Raw genomic sequence first — 17,823 nt, 5'->3', positions numbered from 1 at the left:
AGCAGCAGCCTTCAACACATTTGAAATCTTGCCTTGTAAGCCAGGGCTCAAACAGACACAATTAAACAATGAAATAAACGTGTTATAGGAACACAAGACTGCAGTCCTGGAGGTGTTACAAGGAAGTTGGTGATACTAATTAGGGTTACTTAATATAATTAACTTTTTTTTGACAAAAAATAAGTATATCCATTGTTGTTTTACATAGCCTTACATCATCACCCAAAGACGGATGTAGATTTTGTTTCTGATGACGAATATTCTGTAATTTATTTTGCAGTTCTGACACAGAAACTAAGATGCTGTTGTTATTTTATTTATCAAAACTAACAATTGAAGGAACTAGATTGGATATTTTTAATGTCCAGGAAAAGTTCTGAGCCACTAAGAGTATACTGTTACCTGTCTTAAGAAGTCAAAGAAGCAATTTGTAGTGGTCAAAAAAAAGAAAAAGTTCTGGAGTCAGACAGGACTAGATTCACGTCTAAGACTTATCTAGACCACACAAAGTGAGCTGTGTGACTTTGGGCAATTTACTGAAGCTCTCTGATGTTCTGCTTGCTCACTGGTAAAGTAGACAGTTTCTGTCCTGCAGGAAATTGAGGAGATACATGATTTAACGCACATAACACGCCTGCCGTAATGGCACTATATGTGAAACTGGTAGGCACCCTATAATGATAGCTTTTAGACCGATGCAACCGACACATGTGAATTGCCTCTTCAGATCATTTGAATCTTTACATAGAATGACCAGGAATTGTGACATATGCTGAGGGCCCTGGATAAATTAGCTGGATTCCATCTTGATTAGAGATTGTACAGTTTTAAATTCCAGGTATATACAGTAATAATTTAAGAAGAAGAAAAAAAATTAAGAAGACATTATTGGTTTCAACTTTTGTTCCTGTTTAGTTGGTAAGTCATGTCTGATGCTTTGTAAGCGCCACGGGCTGTAGCCCACCAGGCTCCTTTGTCTGTGGGATTTCCCAGGCAAGAATATTGGAGTGGGTTGCCATTTCCTTCTTCAATTGGTTTCAGTAACTTTTTAAAAATCTAGAATCTGTTTTTGCAAATTGGTAATTCACAATTGGTAAAAACATTTTCTGTATATATATAACTTTTTTTTTTCGCAAGTGAGATCAATAATGTCTTCTAAGATGAAAAAAATAATACGGTTGATGTTGCTGGTAATAGCGTTTGAATAACTGTGGTCTGCTCACAGAAAAGCTTGTCTATATCACCACAGGGAGGTAACACAAACACATCTAGAGAAAGCAGGGGTTGTCAGGGTCAAAGGCATTTACATGTGCACCACAGAGAACTTTATAAAAGGGAGTTGTTGGGATACTATTACAGGATGGGTTATGTCTCCACCCATCCCCCAAACTCACATACGGAACTCATAATTCTATTAATAACCCCCAGTGTCTCAAAATGTATTTGGAGGCAGGATCTTTAAAGAAGTAATTAACATAAAATGATGTCATGTGAATGGGCCCTAATCCAACATGACCATTATCCTTCTGAGAAGAGGAGATTAGGATACGGACTGGTACAGAAGGAAGGTGATGTGTGGACACAGGGAGAAGACGACCACCTACAAGCCAAGGGGAGTAGTCTGAGCAGAAACCAACCTTGCCAACACCTTGATCTAGGACTTCTAACCTCCAAAATAATGGGGAAATCCACTTCATTTGTCTAAACCACCTAGTCTGTGGTGTTTTGTTATGGCAGGTCAAGCAAACAAATACAGATACCTGGGTGGTCCTAAAGAATTAGGAGTTAAAGGAGCATAAAGGTATTAGAGTAAAGCAGTGGTACTCAGCATGTGCTTCATGGACCAGTGAAAGTCAGCAAATAGCTTCTTTTCAGTCTGAGAAGCACATCATTTGAGAAAATAAATGTTTAGAAATTGAAAAAAAGAACTGGGAGTTATAACCTGGGGCCAGGATCATTCTGTTTAGATCTGGCCACTATTTTCCTTGAAGGAAAAAAAAGATAAGGAGAAGCCTGGGATTCCCTGAACCAGGTACTTATGCTCCCGAGCCACACCTAAAATGTGGTATCAGCTCGGAAGCCTGAGAAATAAGTACAGACTGTGTTTTAACTGATGTCATTTAAAATGTGTGAAAAATCAGCTCAATGAGTTGGAGGAATGAGAATTTGCTATTAAAGTTTGACAGCATTAGGGCTCAGAATTTGGTTTTGTAAACAACAGCATAGAAATGTGATTAAGTTCTCAAGGTGAGAAGCTAGGGAGACCTCAATTTGAACCTAAACTCTAGCACTTCCAAACGGCGTGATTTTGATCAAGTGACTTGAGCTCTCTAAGCTTTTGTTTCCTGCTATATGTAAAAGGGGCCCTTGACATGGTTGTTATAAGGATTAAGTGAGCTAGTAATGAGTTGTTGTGTAAATGTACAGTAAATGTGAGCTGTTATTACGTTAATATTAAAGCACAAAGTTGTTTAAACAGCAACTTGCTGATAAGGAAGAAATACATGTTTTTGTAGGCAAACCATATAAGAATTCAAACTTACCTGTTTATACAAAGGGTAGCAAATGCCATGGATATGATGTGATGTTCCTTTCTAATTACGGCAATGGCTGATGTGAAGACCCTTGGTGTTTCTACATCTTCAAGTACAATAATGACGAATTATGAATAGCTTGCAGTGAAATAGCCTCATTGCTTAAAAGACTGTTCACTGTGAGGGCAAAGCTATCTTTTTGGGTTAGGGTGGGCTGTGGTTCATCACAGTGTTCTTTATTGATTCTTTTGCACTGTGGGCAGTTTTCTCTCCTAGGTACCTGCATATGTATGTTAGAGGAAATAGGATATGGTTAGTGACTTATTTTTAGATCTCGTATAACTCTTAGCTTGTCCTCTGTTATTACAATTCCAGACATCATAGCTTCCTTGGTTACCCCTGCTTTGCTAGCGCCTTTTCCATTTTGTGGTAAACCAGTTGATCACTGAGTCTGAAGAAAATAAAGCCTGCAGAGCTAAAGGCTGAGAACTATATTTCTTTCACAAACCCTAAAGAGGAGGAGTGACTCAGACACGGGTGAGCACAATGTTACCCGGGCCCTCTTAAAATAGGAATGTTCTTCCCCTGAAGCTGTCAGGATTAGTGCTGTGGGCCTGGGAGTTCCTGAAGCGAGTGCCTCCCAGGGCACAGCGTGGGCCCCTGAACCTTCCTGGAGGAGGGTGGGGACCCTCGATTCCCACAGACACACTTCCTGCCACCTGCCATACTTGAGCTTCCCAGAAAGGAGGGGAAGACAGGTCCTGGAGGAGGCAGAAGAAAGCAGGGTTCTCAGGCAACATAGCACTGCAGAGAAGCCTATGGCAGGTTCATGGAGCTCCAGGGGAATTGACTACAGCAGGAGAAAATGTCCTCTCTATAGTCCCAGGCATGGACACCCTTTCACAAGCCCATTAAATCCTTCCTGAGGCAGATCCTGCCTGGGACGTTCTGTTACTTTCTCCAGAATACTGTTTGACATTAAGGGTCTAAAGTCGTAAATAACTTTCCTTCTTGCTTTCTCTTTCCAGAGTGGAAAATCTTACCAAGTTTTTTTGTTTTGTTTTGTTTTGGTAAAAATGTTTACAGAAGTTTTGGGGCTATTTCCAAACCAGGATGATAATAAAGACATATCTTTTCTGGGAATGCTGACCAGTGGCCTATTCAGGTTTGAAGGAACATAGTCTGAAATCCGTACACCTGGTGGGGAGAAGAAACCTGGAAAGCAGTAATGCCAAAGGGGAGCTAGGGTGATAATGGCCAGGCCCCGAGCAGCCAGACTGCAATAAGAGAAGGCGGCACGAAAGGCCAGACCTATTCTGGGACACGTACCCTGAGTCACGGAGTAACAGAGACCAGAGGTGACAGCTGGTCTCTTGGCTCCTCGGTGAGCAAGCATCTGGAATATCACTTGGATCTTTATAAAGCTCAGGTTAGGGGCATAGGACCTTAGGGAATTTGGAGAAGGGCAAGGAGAAGGAATAGTTTTAAGGTGAGGAGGTCTCAGGGATTCTGATTAGAGGAAAGCTTAGAAGAGCTAAATTCGGGTAGCTAATGGGGGGATGGTAATGTCTGCTAATTCGTGACACTCTAGAAGGCAAGAATTATTATAATAGGAGATGGCATAATTGGAAGATAAGAGATGGGAATTAAAAGGCTGAAGAGTGTAAGAAAATGCCATCAAGTGAAAGTGAAGCTGCTCAGTCGTGTCTGACTCTTTGTGACCCCATGGACTGCAGCCTACCAGGCTCCTCCATCCACCGGATTTTCCAGGCAAGAGTCCTGGAATAGGTTGCCACTTCCTTCTCCAGGAGATCTTCCCGACTCAGGGATCGAACCCAGGTCTCCCACATTGTAGGCAGACGCTTTTACCATCTGAGCCACCAATTGTATTATCTTACAAGCAGGACTACCATTTCTGAAGGTAATTCAGAGTGTGTGTTTATGTTCAAGGCCTCCTTTACTTGAGATGTTTTCAAGTAGATTTTCAGTGCAATGGTACAGTAAGCTTCTCTGAATCAGAGACTTTTGCAGCACAATGGTCTAATCAACAAAGCTTCAAGAGCAGAGCCCTCTGTGCATATTTTATAATTCCAATGCTTGATCAAAGTGAATTAAACCCAGAATCACCTGGCCTCTAAACTTGGCAATAAGTATCTGAATGCAGCTTCTAGAACCCAAACCCTTAGCAAAGTAACCTCAAAATGCTTCTCTAAAAGGTAGGCTTATTTCAAAAGATTTTGATTTGAGTCTTAACAATCTGCTCCATGATAAGCAATGGAATTTCATGAAGGCTGAGAAGCAGAGGGCTTTAACCTCACATGGAGGAAGCATGGTCCTTCCATGGAGGATGCAGAGATGCCCAAAGAGGGAAAGAGAAGGCAAGGACCACATCTGGACAAGAACCCACCAGTAAGGCTGATAGATGAATCCTAAAGAATGCTGTGTGTGACATAGGCAGTTCCTGTTATAGGACTGGAGATCTGGTTAAGTGTGGCTAAGTGTTTGGAAATCCATAGAAGACAGCACACTGCCTGTACTAGCAGGAATTTTAATATGGACTGAAGCAAACCATCTTTTTGTTAATTCCAGTTTCAAAAACAAAATTTGCTGCTAGGTTTGGAGGACAGCTGGGAAAAGCCTCTGGACTTGGATCCGTACAGCGTTCTCAGACATCAGGGGCCTATGAGGGGCCAGACATTTTTGGTGTCTATTTTTATTTATAAATAAGTCCTACCTCCCAGGTGCTGGAAAGATAATCTAGGCTGACAGATTTCCTTACTTGACTGCTTTGGCTTTCAATGGTCTGTGTCACTGCTATGAATAGTAAACTCTATATTCTTAAAGAGCTTTTCTGTCTGCTCTGCCAGTCCTAGGGCAGACCTTGGTAAGAAAGATCAAGCTGGGGTTAGGCTGGAGGAAGACAGAAGCAATTAAGTGGAGGGACAGGGAGGCACCAAAAGAAGAAAAGCCAGGAATTTCTTACGGGAAATTAACCTTAAGAGGACTTTGAAACTTCCCTTGATACATTCTTCTAGCGATTGGTTTTAAGGTTTACATAATACAAGAATTAAGGAGCTCAGCAGGACCCAAGGGTAGAGGGAGAATGCTTCCGATTACCAGATTAGTTAGCTTCTACAAGAAGGGGACTCAAGAGATGATCTTTGTTGAAGAAGCTTCTTTTCTGGCTCCCTTTTTCTTAAGCAATGTTTGGCTTAAAACAGAGCAATATGTATCTGTTTGCTAGTCTATTCTTTTGGTTTTCAAGTACAGTGCATATTTGGGGAGAAATTCCAGTCAATTTTGCTATTTTTGTGTTTTGCTTGTTTATCCTGCTATGGCCCAAGGTCTTACAGATTGCACAGTGCCCCCAAACACTTTAGAAGCAAAACTTTTATTAATGGAATTCTCGGGAAATAGAATTTATGCTTAACTCCTAGTTAAACATAAAACCCCCTTTGCTTTAATCCTTAATGTTGAAATCCTTTCTAAAATGTTTACATTTGCTTTTATGTCTGTGCACAGTACATGGACATGATCTAATCTCTCTCTGATGACTCAGCATCTTGCAGCCCCTGGGTTCTAACAATGTTTTATGGTTGGAGAAAAGGATACAGAAGATTGGAATGAGTCTAAGCCTTGGCTGAAAAGGCTCTTTTATCTGATTGCATTTGAATCCTGGAGCCGACTGGCATTCAGTTCTGAAAGCCTGCAGACTCCAGTCTCAAATGCTGCCTCTCCTTTAGCAGGACCAGAATAAACTGTCTGTTTCTGACTTATCTCCTCTCAGGAAAATTATGAAGCCCGGATAATGAAGATCAGCGCAAGAGCTGTGTCTATAAGCAAGACAAAACCCTTACAGGAACTATTCCTCTGGGGCATGGCTGGGTGCTCCTCACTTTTAGGCCTGAGACCACGAGCTCCTAAGTTTCTGCCTTGACATGCAAGAGACCTGGACGGACCCATGAGGCACAGGGAGGATCCTAGCTGTTTCCCAACACAAACAGCTGAGGAAGTGTAAATGTATTCATTTACGTGGGGTGGAGAAGTCACACTACAGGCTGTCTTGGTGTTCTCTTTAAGTTCAAGGAAATGTACCAGGTTGGAAGACATAAATAGCCCATCCAGAGACAATTTTGAAAATCTCCCTTCTCTCACCCTTTCCATCCCAGCTGCCAGAGTAATGGCATCATGAGTCACATGAGAAGGGCAAGAATGTGATAGGAAGTTAGGATTCCTATTTGCCTCTGTTTTCTTTTGCTTATTGTGACAATGAAGACAGACCCCACTGCACTGAAACTTCTGCACCACCTTTTTCAGCTATAGGATTTACAACATTTATGAAGTAAATGTCCAGATAAATGAGAGCTGAGTCAAAGACAACAGGAGTTAGCCAAGGGAGCCCCATGGTGACTTGCTTGTCATGAATGATGTATAGAATGAGGTAATGCAACCCAAATTAAATGAGAGCGGCAGAGTCACTTTCTACACAGCTGGGAGTGAAGCTTTTTGATGACTCTATGATTTTTAAAAATGTCCTGGAGCATCAAAAAAGCCTGAATGCTAGAAATGCGTTGCTTTGCAACCTTATGTCACAGGTATATTTGGCTTTCAGGGAAGTAGGCTGTCTCCACGGGGAAATGCCACAGATACTGACAATGGGAAAGCCTTTCACTGCCATTGTTTCTTGCTCTCCATTTGAGGGGTGAGCCTCCCAGTCTGGAGAATCAGCACGATAGCTATTGGAAACCTGGGAGATGGGAAGGTGGGGTTGGAGAGGATAAAAAGTGGAAATCTGAAATGGGGCAGTATATCTTGAGGGAATTAGTTGGTTAATGCAGAGTTTATAGAAAGAGTAGCCTCCACGATCCACTTAGAACTTTAAAAAGATTTATAAGAGCTTTGTTCATAATTGACAAAAACTGGAAGCCACCAAGATGCCCCTTCATAGGGTATAACTTGAGATAAACAAACTGCGCTACATCCATACAAAGGACTATTATTCAGAAGTAAAAGGAAATGAGTTGTCAAGCCACCAAGAGACACAAAGGAATAGCAAATACATATTGCTAAGTGAAAGAAGCTAGTCTGAAAAGCTACTACTGTATGATTCCAACTGCATGACAGTTTTGGAAAATGCAAAACTGTAGGGATGGTAAAAAGATCAGTGGTTGCTAGGGTTTCAGAGAAGAGGGATGAGCGTCAAACAGGTGGAGCACAGTGGACTTTTAGGATGGGGGAACGATCCTGTATGATACTGTAATGGTGGGTACGTAATATTATGTATTTGTCAAGACCCATCTAACTGTACAATACCGAGAGTGAGCCATAATGTAAAGTATGGACCAAACATGGGTTCATAAATGGTAATGTGTGCACCACACGATGCAAGATGTTAGTAAGAGAAAATAGTGTGCAGAGAGAAGGGATAAATGGGAATTCTTGGTACTATCTATTAGTTGTTTTAAATGAGCTAAAACTGGTCTAAAAAGCGAAATCTCAGTTTTGAAAATCCTTTTTTTTTTTACTATTTATTCATATTCTTATCTCACTTATGTACAGTTCTGTTTTACATTGGAAATGACGGCCTAGTGGGAGTACACAGTATCTTGTTTCCTTATTAACACAGCTTTTAATACATGCAAAATGAGAGAAGTTTTACCTGCTTTGAGATTTTCTTTGCTTGAGGCTGTATTTCTGATGTTTCCCATTCGCTGCTTTTTGGGCTCATGGACTTTCATTCTGAGGAAGGGAGTCAGGGAGACATGGGCTAGCTCCTGTTTTGCTGCGTAGCCTCGGGTCTCATCTGCAAATGGAGAGGGAACCTCTGCCACAAAACGTTGTCTTGAAAACTGATGTAATGTCAGCAGCCAAAAAATATCAATTCTTTCCTTCCCTCTGTTTTCCCTTTCTCTTTTCCCATTTCCTGTTGACTTTTCTCAGTAATATTCTAATAGCTGTTTGCCTCGAAGCTTATAAAGCTTCTGCTTGTAAAGTGGGCTCTGGATCTGCTCCTTTTAGAAATTCTGCTTTAGCCATTTAGTTCCCTTTGGAGGAATATACTTGGAAGATTATGGAAGTGGTGGAGAGAGAGAGAAACCACTACTTAGGGAGTCGTTTTGGGTGTATATAAAGATTAAGAAAGGAGTAAGAAAAAGGGCATTTTACTCACCATTGATTAAAAAGGAACACAATTCTCATAACCCATTTGCTTTCTACAGTGTCCTGAGCATTAGAAAGATACTGTTTGAAAAATAAGAAAAATGTTCTTCTATGGACTTGTTTGACATGTGATTTTGTTCTACTTATGTTATTTGGGATACCCCTAAGATGAGAAATGTTAATAAAAAAGCTATTCCCTGAAGTTTCTGCAGAAGCAAATACTAAACAGACATAGTGGGATGAACTCTTAATCTGGGTCTCTTAGGATTCCCACAGATAAATACCTGCTGAGCATGAGCTCTTGATAAAGCATGGTTGTGTCAGTCAGTTTATTTCTCTTTCTCGGTTCTTGTCTCATCACAACAAATATTTGGAGCAGTGGACTAAGGTTTAAAACAGCAAATACGTTACATCTCAGTTTAGCTCAAACAGAAGGATCTTGTATTAGATACTCGCAAGACATGGGAGCAGGCTTATCTCAAAGGAGTCCTCTCTTTTCACCGTCTTTATACTTCCAGTCTCCTCTTTTTATGCCCTATGCAAAATAGGGCTTGCTTGTGCCCACCACCAGTCAGTGAAGGGGAATGCGAATGGGCATATGCTCAAGGCCCATTGACAATTGCAAGTTATGTAAGAACAGGCTGTATTGTTTATGTCTTCCCATAATTTAGTCTGTTATAATCAGATGTAGAATATTTATGAACTCTTAATGGACTTTTAGCTGCCTAAGGTTACCTGAAGCCCCTGTGGTCATATTGTATCCACTGTGTGCCTGGGGTGCATATGCAGGAGTTAGAGAAGTCTCTGGAGTTGTTTTGTGGTATATCTGTGAGCTCTTCTGGGTGTGTGTGGGATGGGTTTTAGGGATCAGCTTGCACTCCTTTCAGCCAGGCCACCCCTTGTTGCTCATGCTTAACTTCCTACCCAACAGTTGTAAAATACATAAGACAGACTACAGTGAATGTGCATTAGTAGATATTTTAAAAAAGCACATTAAAATTAGACAGTTTTCAATAATTTTAGATAGAGGAATCATTGGGTAGAAGTTATAAAACTAATGTTTTAAGTGATTAAAGGCATAAAATAGGGAATTTAAAATATGAGAGAAGAACAAGCTATTATAAAAATAATTTTAAAAAGACAAGGCAAATTTTAAAAGAACTTACTAGAACTTCTAGAAGGGAATGTAACTGAAAGAAATTGGAAAGAGATATGAGGTACCATTTCACGCCAGTCAGAATGGCTGCGATCCAAAAGTCTACAAGCAATAAATGCTGGAGAGGGTGTGGAGAAAAGGGAACCCTCTTACACTGTTGGTGGGAATGCAAACTAGTACAGCAACTATGGAGAACAGTGTGGAGATTCCTTAAAAAAACTGGAAATAGAACTGCTTTATGATCCAGCAATCCCACTGCTGGGCATACACACTGAGGAAACCAGAAGGGAAAGAGACACATGTACCCCAATGTTCATCACAGCACTATTTATAATAGCCAGGACATGGAAGCAACCTAGATGTCCATCAGCAGATGAATGGATAAGAAAGCTGTGGTACATATACACAATGGAGTATTACTCAGCCATTAAAAAGAATTCATTTGAATCAGTTCTAATGAGATGGATGAAACTGGAGCCTATTATACAGAGTGAAGTAAGCCAGAAAGAAAAACACCAATACAGTATACTAACATATATATATGGAATTTAGAAAGATGGTAACAATAACCCTGTATACGAGACAGCAAAAGAGACACTGATGTATAGAACAGTCTTATGGACTCTGTGGGAGAGGGAGAGGGAGAGGGTGGGAAGATTTGGGAGAATGGCATTGAAACATGTATAATATCATGTATGAAACAAGTCACCAGTCCAGGTTCAATGCATGATACTGGATGCTTGGGGCTGGTGCACTTGGACGACCCAGAGGGATGGAATGGGGAGGGAGGAGGGAGGAGGGTTCAGGATGGGGAACACAGGTATACCTGTGGCGGATTCATTTCAATATTTGGCAAAACCAATACAATATTGTAAAGTTAAAAAATTAAAAAAAAAAAAAAGAATTGAAAAGAGAATTAGTAAGTAGAAAGTAGATCTAATAAAATTACTCAGAAATTAGCACTGAGAGATAGAGCCATGGAAATATATGACAGGTAAAACACACATAGAATAGGATTAAAAGATTTATATATGGTAATCGTAGTTCCTGAAGGAAATAAAGAGAGTAGGGGAAAAGCAATTCTTGAAGAAATAATGATTAAGAATTTTCCAGAGTTAAAAGTCCTCTTATCTGGGGACTACAATAGAGTGCAGTCAGTTTTAGTAAAAAGAAATATACTGGTCTTATTGAAATGAAATTTAAGAACTCAAAAGACAAAGTTTTAGAAGCAAGAAAAGCAAACACTATATTATTTACAACAACTGACAACAGACATTTCAAGAGCAAAAGAATAATATTTTCAACAGGCATAGGTCTATGGAAAGTCTATTTCCTTGTTTCTCAAGCAGTATCTTGTTAATGCTCAGGACAGTGTATAAAACTAGTGGATTATAAGAATTTTGCTCCTTTTTTTTTTTAAATCCCTGGTGGATAAAAATACCCTCTTTCTTACACCCTTTTCAATCTTCATATGTACCCAAAATGATTTCCTAAATAGTATTCACCTCCCCACCCTGATAATCCTCAGAATATCTTCTTCCACAGGGAATTAATTGGCTAAAGTGCAAAGATAAAATTTTGTTATTATACTCCCATTTTGGAATGATCATTTGGCTGAACACAGAATTATTCAGTAACATTAAATTCAGAAATTAGGAGTGAAAAGGAAAAAGGAATGATGAACACATAAATTAGTAAGCATGAGATAAATCTAAATTAGTATTGACTCTACAAAATAACAGTGTCAACAATAGCATGATTTAGAGGTAAAAAAACAAGAAATTAAAAGCTGTGCAATACTGGATGCTTGGGGCTGGTGCACTGGGATGACCCGGAGGGATGGTATGGGGAGGGAGGAGGGAGGAGGGTTCAGGATGGGGAACACGTGTATACCTGTGGCGGATTCATGTTGATATATGGCAAAACCAATACAATATTGTAAAGTTAAAAAAAAAAAAAAGACAAAAAAAAGACATAAACCATAAAATCAATTATAGTTACAAGCAATGTTTAAGTGATACAAATAAATATGTAAAATATAACATCATAAATGTATAAGATGGGGAGGGGAGTAAAAAGTGTACAGAATTTTAAATGTATTTAAAATTAAAAGACTATAATTTAAAACCAAAAAAAAAAAAAGCTGTACACAAGTAATGTGCAAGATGGGAAGACACTGATTGGATTTAAAGTATTCTAAATTCTTTTTTATTTTATTTTTTTTTAAATTTTATTTTATTTTTAAACTTTACATAATTGTATTAGTTTTGCCAAATATCAAAATGAATCCGCCACAGGTATACATGTGTTCCCCATCCTGAACCCTCCTCCCTCCTCCCTCCCCATAGTGTTATTTTGGAGGAAGATAGAGATATAGATTAAACACAAACTTTGTTAAGGTAGTATGCACATTAAAACTTCACAATAACCACCTAAAAAAAGAAATATGTAAAAAAAGAAATATGTAATATGTCAGTAATTACAGTACACGTACATGGACTAACTCCTGTTAAAAGATCAAGATTATCATATAGAATTGAAAGTAAAGCACAACAAAAACCAGACATATCTATAACATAAAGACCCAAAGTTAAAAGTAAAAACATGACAAAAGATATAGCGGACGTATTTTAACCAAAAGAAAGGTAATACAGCTAAATTAAAATCATACAAAATAGTTTTTTATTTATTAGAGGTAAAGATGACCCTTAAATAAAGAGAAGTTGAACAGTATGCTGCTGCTGCTGCTAAGTCGCTTCAGTCGTGTCCGACTCTGTGCAACCCCATAGATGGCAGCCCACCAGGCACCCCGTCCCTGGGATTCTACAGGCAAGAACATTGGAGTGGGTTGTCATTTCCTTCTCCAATTCAGGAAAGTGAAAAGTGAAAGGGAAGTCGCTCAGTCGTGTCTGACTCTTCGCGACCCCATGGACTGCAGCCCACCAGTCTTCTCCATCCATGGGATTTTCCAGGCAAGAGTACTGGAGTGGGGTGCCATCGCCTTCTCCAAACAGTATGCTTGGAAGATACAAATTCCTTTCAAGGACTCACGGGACATTTAGAAAAACTCATCATGTACCATTGCAGACAGAGTCTTAATAAATACTTGAAGACCAAAAAAGCATATACACAACAAGCTTTCTGACTACAATGGGATTAAATGAAAAACAATAGGTAGAAATGAAAAAGACCTAGTATTTTTTGGAAGTTAAGAATAACTTTATTACTAGATAAATAATAACAATGGAGATAAAATTTATATTTTAATAATAATGAAAATATCATAGATAAAAGCAGTGTGATAGAGCTAGAATGCTACTTAGCGTGTAACTGATACACTTAGAGGCACACACCCAGTCCTCTCTGGCTTTTTGCAACCCCACGGACTTCCTGCCAGGCTTCTCTGTCCTTGGGATTTTGCTGGAGTGGGTTGCCATTCCCTTCTCCAGGGGTTCTTCCCAACCCAGAGATTGAATCTGCATCTCCTGCATTGCAGGAGGATTCTCTACTGTCTGAGCCACCAGGCAAGCCTTTTTCTCTTTCTAAGCTGAGCTTACTGAACTCAGCTCTTCCCTTTCAGGGAAAATCCATCTGGAGAAAGAATATGTTTGCCTCTGCTCCCCCATGCCTTAGACTTTACCCAGGCTGCACTTTCAGGGTGTTCTTACTCAGTCAAATTCTGGCTCTCATATTAAGACACAACCTCCAACCTAACCTTATCAGTAATAAAGTTACTCCTTTATTGGATTTCTTAATTTGTTCATAACCTGGGCAGGAAAGAGGTAGGGCACAAATCAGTCTTTTTAGGAACAAATAAGGAAACATGGTAAAATTTAGTAGACATTAAAAAATGAAAAGAATATCCTATGGCAAGACAAATACCCATAAAATTTAAAACTTTGATGAAATAGATGTTTCATAGAAAAATAGAAATTCACCAAAACAGACTCAGGAAGAAACAGATAAGTAGTTACAGTCATCAACAAAATTCAGCCTTTTTGAAAAAAAATCTACACATATATGGGCACAAGGATATACACATACACACACACAAATATTTCAAATTTCTCATTTAGAAGTGTGTTCTATCAAACATCCAATCTTATTTACATGTTTCAGATAATAAAAAGAGTGAATGCTGTTTATCTTATGACTAGTATAACTTTGATAAGAAATCAAAGTTTGATCAATACTAAAAACAGTAAAAATTAGTATAAAAAAGGAAATTTGTAGGCCAGTAATCACCAATGAATATAGGACCAAATATCATAAAGAAAATATTTACAAGTCAGCATCCAACTGTATCTTTGTGAGTTTTGTATATATTTGTGTGCGTGCGTGCGGGCGTGTGTGCGTGTGTATGTGTGTGTATGTGTGGGGCTTACTAAGTACTAATGTAAAGAAGGTTTAACAATAGAACCCTTTTAATGCAATTGCTAAAGAAGAAGTATAATCATTTAAATTGAAGCAGAAAAGGCACTTGAAAATTCAATATATTTTTATGATAAAAAAATTTTAGTAAAATAGAAAAGGAGCATTTGATAAAGGATATCTACCAAAATGTTAGAGCAAATATCACACTCTATGATATTAACTTCAGAGAGGCAAAAGACAAGCATGCTTGTCATCACAGCATCTATTTATCAGTGTACTGTAAGCTCTCATCAATGATGGCAGAAAGAAAAAGAAAGCTATAAGGATTGGAAAGAATAAAAATCTTTTCTATTTCATTTTCTTTGTAAGTGTTAATCTTTGTTTTTTTCTTTTTAAAAATTTATATTGGAATATATAGTTGATTAATGATGTGTTAGTTTCAGGTGTACAGTTTTTCTCATTTTTTTTAGACAATCTATTTATATATTCATAACAAGCAGTCAAATAATTCAAGGATTGGATAAAAGGTTGTTGGAGGTTGATGCTCAGCAGAGATTAATCAGCGCAGAGGTTTTTAGGTTGAGCTCTTGATCTCAGCACCTGTGGAAAGGGTGTGATTGTGCAAAGGGAGAAGCTGAGCTATAGTGTGGTCCTAAAGAAGGCCTGGGACAACCCCATGGGAAGATCGGAAGCTGGCAAGCCCCTTCAGAATGGTCCCAAGTTGGGATGATGAGGCAACCCCTTTCCGTCCCCAAGTTGACCACTTCCGGGGGTGGGGGTGGGGGGAGCAGGATGCCCCGGAAGGGGCGTGGCTCTGGGCTTGCCATCTGCTTTCCACCGAGACTCTTCTTGAAGAGGGTTGGTAGGTGGATCTGACTGTTGACATTACTTCCTGCACCTGAGGGATAAATTCTTTAGTTCAGAAAGGGATGTGGGTGGCACTGGAATCTATCTATTCATCTAAGTTCTGGGAGCCATCCCTTAAAGATTCCAGGGTGGGGGTCGGGGGTGGGGGTGTATTTGCCTTGGTGGACTTTTGTTAGAGGAAGATGAGTGGAATGAACGGTAACTCCTATTGTTAAAGCTGGTCTTGGGGCCATAGGTGATACTCATTGATCCTGCTTTACTTGACATACCAGACCTGCCCCCTCCTCTTAACTAACACCTGTAGTAGTCTCATTGGCTTATCTGGTGGGTGACCCATATCCTCACTGCTGAGCGGTCTGACACCCTGGTCACTGATGCCTTTCTTAAGCCAAAGTTGCTGCAACTGTCCAGGTACCATCAAAACAGGGGCAAGATACTACCAAGAAGAACCCAGGTGCATCTCTTAAATGCCAAATATATTCTTCCCTGCCTACATTATGAAACAGCAACCCTATCTTCTCCTGATACATAATAATCAACATTAATACCTCTGCCACCCTGAACCTATCACTTATTATAATATTTGCATCTCTTTGGCTTGTAACAATTAAGTGCTGCTTTCTGGCCTCTGCTATTTCAGGGTCCTCAGTTGCTCTCAGTTAGCCCAGCTCTGTAAGGGCCTCTGAGTCTCATTCCAGGCCTGCAGACAGGAGGCACGGTCTGCTTCGGGCCCTACGGTGGAGTATTATCATCCTGTGAATTTTTCAGCTTGACAGGGTAAGTCTGCTCTTATAGGCCTGAGTTGTTTTTTTTTTTTTTTTTTTAACACCAAAAACATTTTACATTGGGTCTTTATTTCTTCTGCTTTCTGTCTGGGTAATTCAAGCATTCTCCCTTCACTTAGTGCGGGCTAGGGTCAAAACAAACTTCTTCTATAAAGGGCCAGAAAGTAAATATTTTAGGCTTTGTGGGCCACAAACAGCCTTGTTTGCATATCTTTGTTTATTGTTTATAGCCTTTTAAAAATGGAAAAGACATTCTTAGCTTACGGGCTGCACAAAACTAAGGCGCAGGCTGGATTTGGCCAGCAAAGTTTGCAGCCCCTGGGGCATCACTTTTCCGTGCTTCTGGGAGCTGTGCTATCAGGGTTGCACAATCTCCCAAGGTCCTCGACTGGACCCCTGTTAAATCCCATGTCCTGTCACAGTTCTCTAAACACTCCCTCCTTCAGTTTTATCTTCTGCCTCCCTTGAGTCAGAGTCCACAGGATCCAGTCCAGTGCATACTCTCTTGGCTCCCGCTGGGACGTGTTTTCTAGGCCCTGCAGCTCTGTTTTGGCATGCTTTCTTTTCTTCTTTATCAGGATCAGCATGTCCTGGGCTGGGTTAACCTTAATTATTGTCTTTCTTGCCAGCAGGGGAGGGGGAAGCAAGTCCCAAGGGGGATGCATGTTGTCCTGCAGGAGAGAGCCCTCTTCAATACGTGCAAATAAGAGAAGAAGAAGTGGATGTGAACAGGGAGGCCACTTCTGCAGGCTCAGAGGGTTCCAGGATATTAAACAGTTTCAGGGGTATAAATCCCAGCATCCACATTGCTGCAGTAGGGTTTGTTCTTTCCCAGCCCGGGCTCTGAACTGCAGTAGAGCTTCATCTTCTTTGGAACTCTGCTTCTTTGTGGTTAAGTCCTGGGCCTGGTCCTTAGCATTTCTTCTTCATTCTTCCCTCAGGCTGTAAGATGTGAGAGCCACTTTATATATATGATGCTATGAAGACTCTTTGGCTTTCACATTTAGTTTAATTGACAATTAATTTCTATTAGTCTTTATCTTTTTCAAAGGATTAATGATTCAACTATAGCCACCCAATTCCACTGTTTTTATTGTTATTATTTGACCCATGTTTCTCAAATGCCTGATAAATTACATTCTTTTGTGTACTCTTTTTCACAGAATACCCTCTCAGTTTACCACTGATGGAAGTTTTAAACAATTATTCATCTACCTTTTGCCAATGATGGGTCCTTATTGTCAGCTATGTGGAGGATGATCCAATTCTCAAATCTCACTTTAGCATTTGCTCTCATGGCCTGTCTCAGGTTGGGCTCTCCAGGAAGCAGACACTGAGATATAGATTAACCTGCAGGAAGCATGCTCTCGAGTAGATACCTGTGGACAGGATGGGAAAGAAGCAAGACTGAATTGAGGGGAAGATGAGCTGGGATATACTCTCAATGAAGACCTTGGTAGGAAAGCTCTAGAACTTGGATGGCCATTCCAATTTGTCCCAGCTGATAAGAGGGATATGAGCTCTTGTTCCCTGTCAATCAGTCTTTGCATGTGGGAGTCCACAGAAAAGGGATGTGACTTTAAGGTACTTTTTTGAGAGTTGCAATAGCTGGGGGATACTTGCTAGTAGCATATCCCACTGAAGGCAAATAAGCCCTTCAGTCTTAAAGGGAGATCTAGACGCTACGTCACAGTGTTTACTATGAAGATCCCTAAACATTGGCCACAAAAGTAGAGAATTTTCAGATTTAGAAAATATAATTTAAGTAATGACAACTTTTAAAAGAATAACAAAAATTCTTAGGTGTCTGAGAATAAATCTAACAAATATTTATGACATCTTAAGAAAAAATGATAACTTTATTGAAAGACATTAAAGTAGACTTGAATAGATATATCATGTTTATGAATGGCAAGATTCAGTATTCTAAAGATGTTAATGCTCAAAT

The 17,823-nt window shown here is 39.7% G+C and overlaps 1 long non-coding RNA gene across 1 annotated transcript in view; it reads left to right on the top strand.

The window, feature by feature from the left end:
* The first annotated feature begins 15,720 nt into the window (after positions 1-15,720).
* LOC147350479 (uncharacterized) overlaps positions 15,721-17,823 on the top strand; it is a 480,714-nt gene continuing 478,611 nt past the window's right edge. The window contains exon 1 of the long non-coding RNA XR_015148935.1: positions 15,721-15,867. This is a non-coding gene — a long non-coding RNA (uncharacterized LOC147350479). The remainder of the gene's footprint in view (positions 15,868-17,823) is intronic.

The sequence above is a fragment of the Bos grunniens genome, chromosome 20, assembly GCF_055505025.1.
Source record: "Bos grunniens cultivar Pamir isolate PY7600 chromosome 20, Bosgru_T2T1.0, whole genome shotgun sequence".
Lineage (NCBI taxonomy): Eukaryota > Metazoa > Chordata > Mammalia > Artiodactyla > Bovidae > Bos > Bos grunniens.
Note: the sequence above shows the minus strand (reverse complement) of the source record. Positions and strands in the feature narration are given on the sequence as shown.